This window comes from Triplophysa dalaica, chromosome 9 (genome assembly GCF_015846415.1).
Source record: "Triplophysa dalaica isolate WHDGS20190420 chromosome 9, ASM1584641v1, whole genome shotgun sequence".
In the NCBI taxonomy this organism is placed as follows: Eukaryota; Metazoa; Chordata; class Actinopteri; order Cypriniformes; family Nemacheilidae; genus Triplophysa; species Triplophysa dalaica.
The window spans coordinates 8,838,862-8,848,010 of NC_079550.1; the positions used below are offsets into that span (position 1 = coordinate 8,838,862).

At 37.2% G+C, this 9,149-nt stretch overlaps 1 protein-coding gene across 1 annotated transcript in view; it reads right to left on the reverse strand.

Annotated features, from left to right (window-relative positions):
- Positions 1–7,420, reverse strand: part of zgc:172282 (leucine-rich repeat and fibronectin type III domain-containing protein 1-like protein) — a 100,811-nt gene extending 93,391 nt beyond the window's left edge. Inside the window, exon 1 of the mRNA XM_056756133.1 lies at positions 6,898–7,420. The gene's annotated coding sequence lies outside the window, so the exon portion shown is untranslated. The remainder of the gene's footprint in view (positions 1–6,897) is intronic.
- Positions 7,421–9,149: the final 1,729 nt, after the last annotated feature.

Below are 9,149 nucleotides of genomic sequence, written 5' to 3' on the forward strand. Positions count from 1 at the left end.
TCTGTTCGCTACTGAAGGGTTTGCAGTGTGCCACTGCGATCCAGCTGCTCGAACTTGGTCTGCAAAAATGGGAAGCCCGCCCCAAACTCACACTATTGGTTGAGCCAAAACCATCAGGCAAACATATCTATGCTTTTAACGCACATTGACCTTTTTTTTACCATCGTTGCAATGTCAACATTAGTCATGACTTATTGTTGTAATTAAATAGGGGTGGAAGGAATTGTTTAAACACTTCTATAAAAATATATATATTCAGCCTTCACTTCACAAGGTATATGTGATATTTATGACAACATGAGCTTGTGGCCTGAAGAAAGGGAGGCACCTCTGGGATAAGAATGTCATACTATAATGTAAAAAATGTCCACTCTATAGATTCAAATCCTATTATCTCAAAACACTAAAGCATTTAAACCCTCTCTACTGCAGAGACACCCTATGGCTCATATTCTTATGAAACGCAGATGAAAAAGAAGTTAAATAATTCCTCTTTTACTCTGAATTTCATAGGAAAATGAAAAGACTAGATTTCTTCGGTTAGTTCAAACTAAAAATGTTGAGTAAAGTAAAGTCTAACTTTTCTGAATGTTTTTACATTTTCGAGGCTGACATTGGCAAAAATGCCTTGGACTAGTATATGTTCTCTTCACTGACATGTGATCGAATGGCTCAAATTTTCCAAGCCAATGCACATGTGTCATGCTCAGGCACAATCATTCCTAATCTGATTTTTGAGAATGGATTGTAAATGCAATTTACAAAACAAATATTTTGATAAATAAGTTGCATTATTGCGTTATTGCGTTACACATAATTTGATCACTGTAGGATGTAATTTAGTGTAAATTGCACATCACCCTAATGTTACTTGCAACTAATGAAACAATTTGTACCTTATAAATGTAAAAAATAATAATTATCAAAAAGCCAACAAAATTGTATTGCATGCTGATCACTGGCTGAGATCTATAGAGACAAACATGGCAACCAGCACAAGTAGAACAGGTCTGGTAATTTGAAAAAGCAGAGACAAATATAATACTCTGCGGTTTTGAAAAGATTTTATGATATTTGAAAAGACTTTTGTATTTTGATGTTACTGCTTTTTGCAAGGACGGAGAACTAATCTACGATTTCTTTTCAAGTCACATAGAAGTTATACATTTTGGAGAGTTTGCCACAATGCACGTTGTGAAATGCACTATAGAAATACAATTGAAATTAGAAGCAAAGACCAATGTAAAAAAAAATTATTCAACTTAAAAAAAGAAGTTTCTGTGTTCCCTCAAAATTTTAAGTTAATTCAACTTCATGATTAACTCATTGAGTTAACTAATATTTTTAAGTTGAATCAACTTAATCTTAAAATTCAGTATGTGCAGCGTGATGGATGTAAAGCAAAACACTTGACCTCAAAAGCTACATCGAGTGGCTGATGTAATTGCGGCAATTGTTTTACATTGACATAGAATTGTGTTGTTTGTAGGCTGCACACGTCTGTCAATGTTATTTCGCAAAGTTTATTTCACAATTCGTTTTTTCTTTTTGCTATAGTCATATCTTTTCTCATCTAGAGCACCAAGCGAGTCAATGGCAACCCCTCAAAATTAGCAAATAAATACAGCATAACGTATAACACACACGTGCTAACACCGGTGTCTTTATTCATGGACACTTAATTGCCCATCAAGCCCACATGAAGAATGCACAGCATTAACTCAGACTTAACCAGACCCGATGTCAGTCAGACTGCAGAGTCTCTGTCATAAAGGTCTCAGCCTCACTGATTTTCACTCAGGCGGGGAAAGAAGTCAGGCAGTGGGGTTCGGTCATCCTTGAAAGGCCAAATAGGAAGTGATGGTGTCCCACAGTGCTGGATCTGTTTCTCTGCAGGAACCCAAGAATGGATTAGTAAAGGCTTTGGCTGTGGTTTGACTGGCTATAACCATAGATCAATGGACGGCCTTTGAGTGCAGGACAAATATATAAAGTGCACTTAAGCACACCTTTGTTATACAAACAGACAAAGTGAAGCCCAATGCTGAATGCTTTCTGGGTCATATTTCACATAATTATAAATATAATATTACATAATATAAATATAATTATCATATATCTTATCATATTATCATATCATTTTTATTTTTACTTTTTCTAAATTCTTGGTGCATATGTGACTTAAAATCCTCCAATGTGTATTTACATAAACATGTAATTGCATAAATATTTACATACATATATAAACATATGCTACAAAAAACATTATATAAGTACAATTTGAGCATTATGTTTAGGAATGGAGTCAAATGTGTATAATTGTCAATTTTATAATAATAATAGATTTACAACCAGTGTAAGATTTTGTAAGAAATTACTTTTTGGTGGAGTTTTCGTGTCTGGTAAAATTATTCATGGCTGGCAGATTTTCTAAATCTATGACATGTATTACTTTGGACTCCAAAATGATTCTTTTGGATTACAAAGTAAATGACAAATCTCTGCTAGCGGCAAATGCACTCTAGAAATCGTAATTCGTCTTATTTTCTGGTAAAAAAATTACTCTCACATATTCCATTTGGTTTTGATAGATCACCCATAAATGAAAATTCTGTCATCGTTTACTACCGTTTTATTGTTTCCAACCTCTCTGACTTACTTTCTTCTGCAGAACACAAAGAAAGAAAGACATTGAAAGGACAAGAGGGTGAGTACGTGATGTCACAATTTAATGAAATGACACAAATACGAGCTTATTTTAAAGTGTTACTGATACAATCTCAGAATACAAGAGCCACATTGCTTTTCATTTCTCAATATTTCTATAGCTTAGCAATGCATAAAAAAGTGTCATGTGTTTGATCCCAGGGAACAAACATAATGATAAAGTGCATGTCTTGAAAGCACTTTAAGTCTGTTTGGATAAAAGCACCTGCCAAATTCATACATGGAAATCTACATTTTTCTTGCATTTGAAACAGACATCCTATATTTTGTGATTCCCCCTTGAGGTACACCTTTAAGACTTTTTGTAAACTGCTAAATTGCTTTTTTATGTGTAGAGGAAGGTTTTGATTTCTTTCAAGGGGCTACATTTTTTAAAAGATAAGTTTGGGGATAAAAGGGACCCGTTTTTGTCAAAGAACCCTGGACAACCTCATCACACTTTGAGGATATTTTCCTGAACCGATTAAGAACATCATTTTTGTCCTTTGTTGCAACACCATGAATACACATATTAGTCTTTATGGTCCGCAAGCACCAACAGCCACCTCGTATCCATCTGAGTGCCATTGATTTTACTGAGGTGTGAAATGTTTAAGCAGAATATTGATGTGCGGCAGAATGGGCCAAACCCCTTCGCTCAGCTTCACACCCCACCCATATTCAAGCCTTCCCTCCATCTTCCTTGTTTGTGTTGCGTTTTCCAAAGCAGATCAACTGGAAAATTACATGTCTGCCGGTTTAGGCTCCATTGGCTGAAAGCCTGTTGTCGAGCAAGTGGCGGGAGTTCATTTAGAGCAGCGGCAGGCCGCCATTGGCGCCGGAGAGCGGGCGGAGGAATAGTAATAGGTAATAGAAGAGAGCGACACTCTGGCTAATACATCGGTGCAATTAGCCGCAAGCGGCGGCAGCTGTGGCGTGACGGAGGCCTAAGGGTAATTGCGGACCCCACTCATCACTGCCTCTCATTAATACACAACTCTGCACCCCGGAGAGAGAGAGAGGAACTTCCTGTCTCGCTCGCTCTTCTATCTACTTCCATTCCAAACATTTCTGAGCACCTCTCTGAGTTTGAGCCCACTCTCTCTCTTTTTCTCTCTGGAGATTGAAGCGCGCACCCCAGTCTGAAAAGTATGACAGTGTGCTTGAAAGGCCTCGGTTGGAGTGTTAAATCTTGGACGGCACGCACTCAGAATGAGGCCTCGTATGCATATTTGGCATGCCGAACGGCGCATGATGGATGCAGGAGGCGGTCGAGGGGAAAAATCTGAAAATTTTACTCAAAAGTACTGGCTTTTATAGAATTATGCAACAACTGATGGTTAAATTATACATTTTTCCCTAAAGCAGCAAATATGGCTGATATATAACTCTTCCATTTGATTATTAAATCAGCTATAAATGTAATACAGCTGGTGAACGGTATGAGTTGCAATATCATATAGCTGAGCGGAAATAAGGATGTACAATGTAAGGAGAGAAGCAGAGAAATTTGATAAAAGACGAAAACCAATATTAAAGGAACACTTCACCCAAAAGATCATAATTTTCACTTGTGCCGTTTTAAATAAATATGACTTTCAACCGATCAAATTGCTGTCTGTTTCTCAGAAAAAAAAACTTAAATTGACAACCTAAATTATTTTTTTCAATTCAGTTTCATTACATTGAATATGTGTCCCAAAAAAAGTGGCCAGTGTGTTTCCTTCTGTGTTGCATAGATGAAATAAAGTTTAATGGCTTTGAAACATCATCCGGGTAAATAACTGATTTCATACTTTTTGGCAATATTTACTATTCCAGTAACATTGAGTAAAATACCATTGAAGATTGTTTTATCAATTTCTAAGTACAATTCTCTTACCAAGATGATCAAAAGGCTATTGTTATTGTTTTGAAGAATTTTGGACAGTTTGGACACATTATGGTATAAGCTCATAGAGATATCCAATATTGTAGTCAACCAGTATTGTAAAATGTAGTCTGAGCTTTCCCACATTAGTCTTCCATGTGTTAATTCAGTTCATTTGACAGCACTACAGACCATGAAATGTTAAAATAAACACTGTAAGAACATGTAAATCAATCAAACCCAAAGGCGGTTCTTCATTTCACACAACAGTGAAATGCAGCATGATGCAGCAGATGAGAGAAAATAGTCCTGCTGTGGTTAACCTAGCAGATGCAGCAAGACCAGACTGTTCTGCCAGCCCAGTTCTCACAGTTAAATGGTGACTTCTTTAACAGATGGTCATGCCATGTGCCTATGATCAGGACGTGCTTTTACCAAATACAGCTCTGTGTTATTGTACTCCATGCCACATGGCATGGATAGTATACTACTGTCCTCTATTTGATGCCCATTTACTGTTACTTTTGTGTCACATGTGTTTCCTATCATCTTATTTTATGACCACATTTAAGCATGGTTCATCCAAAAATGAAAATCTGTCATCATTTATTTATTCTCATGTTATTTCAATCCTTTATGCTTTTCTTTCTTCTGCTTTACTCAAAAGAATATAATTTTAAGAATGTTGGTAACCAAACGACATTGGCCCCAAATGACTTCCATTGTATGGACACAAAACCACAGAGACAGTTCTCAAAATATCTTCTTTTGTGCTCATGATGAACATATACAGGTTTTGATTTACTTGAGGGTGAACTCATGTTTAAGTTAAATTTTTCTATTTATGTATACAAAAATACTCTACAAGGCTACGGCCCAGTTTCACAGACACAGTTTAGTTAGGACTGTGCCTAACTGGAATAAAGATAATTATGTCACTTTTATAAAAATTATTGTAATAAAAAACATTACTGGTGTGCATTTCGAGACAAAACAATAGCATTGATATATTTTAAGCTATTTCTGGGCAAGTTATATTGAAGACAGGTCACATGTACATTTATTCTGGGACTAGCTTTAAACCTTGTCTGTGAAACCGGGCATACATCTGATTGTTTTAGGTAAAATATATAGCTGAGTAATGTCTTTTTCCTGATCTGGTTGCAGAAATGTATTTATTCATCACAGCCACCATGTTAACCTCACAAGGTTGAAATCTTATCTTGGATGTTGGGAGTTAGCCAGCAAGTATGATAGAATTATGATCACATTAAGTGGGATTAAGGAAAAGGAAACATCTGTTGCTCACTCCGATATAAGGATGAAATTATGATCGGTAATGAAATAGGCACCTGCACCTGACATACAGCACCAGCACATATCTACAGGCCCACCGTGGCCCCCTACCTGTGGCAAGGAATAAGACATAATGAGCTTTGCAATTTGACATTCAAAAATGTTCATCCAATGTTTGACATTAATCGATTGCAGACAGGTATCCGATATGCGATAAAAAAAATGAAAAACATAATACGATTTTTTCAAAGCAATTTCCTTGTTTATGGCTGGAATGCATCGAGTTATTGCAACGTACTCATTGATGTTCATGTGAAAGCACAATTACAATGTCAATGTCCGAATAATTGGATGTTTTTTGTTAATACATAAAACAAACATCTCCTGTCACTTTGTATACACGGATTGTACTGATGCGCACGCAACTTTGATTTGCCGTTTACGGTCCTTTTTACATTTGATTGAAACGTAAAGTTGCATCAAAAATTACAAGCGTAATAAGATATGAATGTTAAGAAAAATAACATAGTGATGATGACCCGACTAATGTCTAGGTAGTGGAACAATTTCTGCTGTCCATCATAGGACCCGAACAAATTATTTCCCCCATAATTTCTTAATTCGAAATCCCACTTTAAACATCCCGATACACAAGAGGAGGTTTTGCCCCGCTGCGAGATGAAAACGAACGTGAGGATGAAGTAAATACTTTTTCAAACAGAGATCTTTATGAGAAAGTGAGCTATCAAATTCACGATGGCTTTGGGAGAATCGTCGCTCTGGTGCATTGCTGACCATTACTCAGCATCCTGAAAACGAACCTTATCATTGCATCCATATAAGCAAATTAAAACAATCTACAACGAAAGTCTAACAATGACCCGAGGGCTCTTTAAATAAACCAGAAACTAAACGACCCACGTGGAATGACATTTTACAGACGTAAAAAAATCTAAAACGTAAAGAAATAGTTTTTGTCATATCTGCTGCATCTTCAATTAAGGAATTATTTAAGAAAAGCTCACCTGTCTCCTGAACGATGCTCCTTTTTCTCTGGTTTCAAGTCAATTTGATGTAGATAGGATGGGTTACCTATAATAAGCAATATTACACCCGGGGAAATGAGAACATCAACGCGCAATGGGTTCAAACTCCACCAGCGGACTGCCGCGATAGCTCGCTCGCATATCAGACGATACGGATGCACTGTACGGTCCGTAATGTTCTTTTCCTCACAGGTGCGCTGATAAACACGATGTTTTAACTTCCTTTACGCAGCGCAATTTGGTTACCTATGGCTTTACTTTTGCTTGGGCGTTCTTTGCAGAAATAGTTCCCATTCTTGTGCTCGACCCTTCCCAGGTGCGATGAATCAGATGCCTAGTTCCCTTGGCTTTTCAGTTTCACCTAGTAATAAAGAATACATATCCATGTGCTGCTGAAATAGAGGGTGGAAATCAAATCCGTCAGAGGTGTAGATCCTCGAATAGAAAGCCTTTCGCAGTATCATCCTGATAGATTGGTGAATTTGAAGACGAATACGCACGAAGCGTCTGCTCGTCTTGGACCATGGTGAAGAGTGGGCGTTATAGGGGTAGATCTTCACTGCTCACTGCCAATAAGTATGCATGCCTCTGCCTGAATCGTTGCTCCTCTACACGCATACACCAACAGTGTTTCTGTCAGTACATATATAGCGTTTGGTTGCGAAATTGTGAATTTGCGATTGGTGTGAGAATAAAAAGACGCTTTAGACAGAGTGTGGTTATAAAAATGTGAGAATGTGGGGAGAACCGAAGTTACTCTTCGTTTGAATAAACTGGAAAAAAGCATAAGCACGTTTTCCCTTAAAGGAATATCAAGAAACAAGCCATACCCAACGTAAAGCCAGCAGACGAAATACACGTGTGCAACTGCTCACCATTTTAACGTTAGGAAAATGTGTGATATAGGGTGTGAGTGTATGTGTATATGTGAGGAGTGGGTACTAATAATTTAAAGAAAATACAGCAAAATAACATTCTGACCAAAAGTAAAGGCGTGTGGATACAAACGCTATGGCGCGCTGTGATTGTTTTTTTGGTGCGGTTGTCATTTCAGCACCAAGGACAGCGACCTCCCTTACTATCTATCATAGAGAATCCCGGTTTCCAAAGAAACTGTTTGCATGTCCTTCTCTCAAAGACAACGCACTCGTTTTTCTACCGTTCTCTATCAGCAGTTTAAGCCGTCTGGCTTTTATTTAAATGTGATTGTACTGGTTAGCCTTGCTTTTTAATTGGATGAATGGACTTTGGCTGTTCGAGAGCTAGAAAGTAAAGTTTGTATATTTGCCTGTGCATTTGATTAGGAGGGCTTCTATCAGTGCTCGAATTGAATAAAGTCTTATGGGGGTCCCCACCATAAGACTTAGGGTTGGGGGTTAGTCTCGCAATATACAATGTATACAAAATACACAATATATTTTATCATAATATGCAGTACGATATACTATTTAGTAAAAATAGACATACATAAAAGAACAGGTTTCTTTTACTGTATTTTGGATCAAATCAATGCAGGCTTGGTGAACAGAAATGACTTTTGAACAGTAGTGTATGACCAACAGAATAATTCTAGCATTGTTTACCAATGTACAATTTATTATTTTCCCTAAAAACAACTGGATGATTGACAGTTTGTGATAATATTTTTTGTTCCAAGAAACTAGATTAGTACATATTTAAAATAGAAATTGTGACAAGACCGGCTGTCAGTCTTTGTGTTAGTGTTGTGGGGATTTTTCAACGATTTCAGTGAAGTTTACATAGTTACATCCAGTAGGTGGATGTGAGAGTTGTCAGTCAGCAGACTATTCAACCATTTCAGTCCAAAAGTCTGCTTTATTCAGGAAAAACTATGGCAAAATGTCAATCATAGCTATTTCAACAGTGAATCCCGCATTTATATGCTGATGTAATTCCCAAACTTTGCAGCGTATGTGGCCGTTGGTCTTAGCAGCATGAAAAATACGACTTTAGTCAATTCTGAAAAGATTATTTATAGCACATATACCGCACAACGAGCACTCCCTTTATAATGACTAAAAAGCTGTCACTCATCTTCATCTAGATCTCTAGCAACGCAGAACCAGGCCTAATAATAATTTGCGCAAGGAATACAAAAGCCCCGACATGGAGTTGATAAATATAGTGGAAAGATATATAGTGAGAGAAAATAACATCTTTAAATAGTAGAAGCGTCCTCTTCCAGACTGCGAGTGGAGGCTTATTATTCT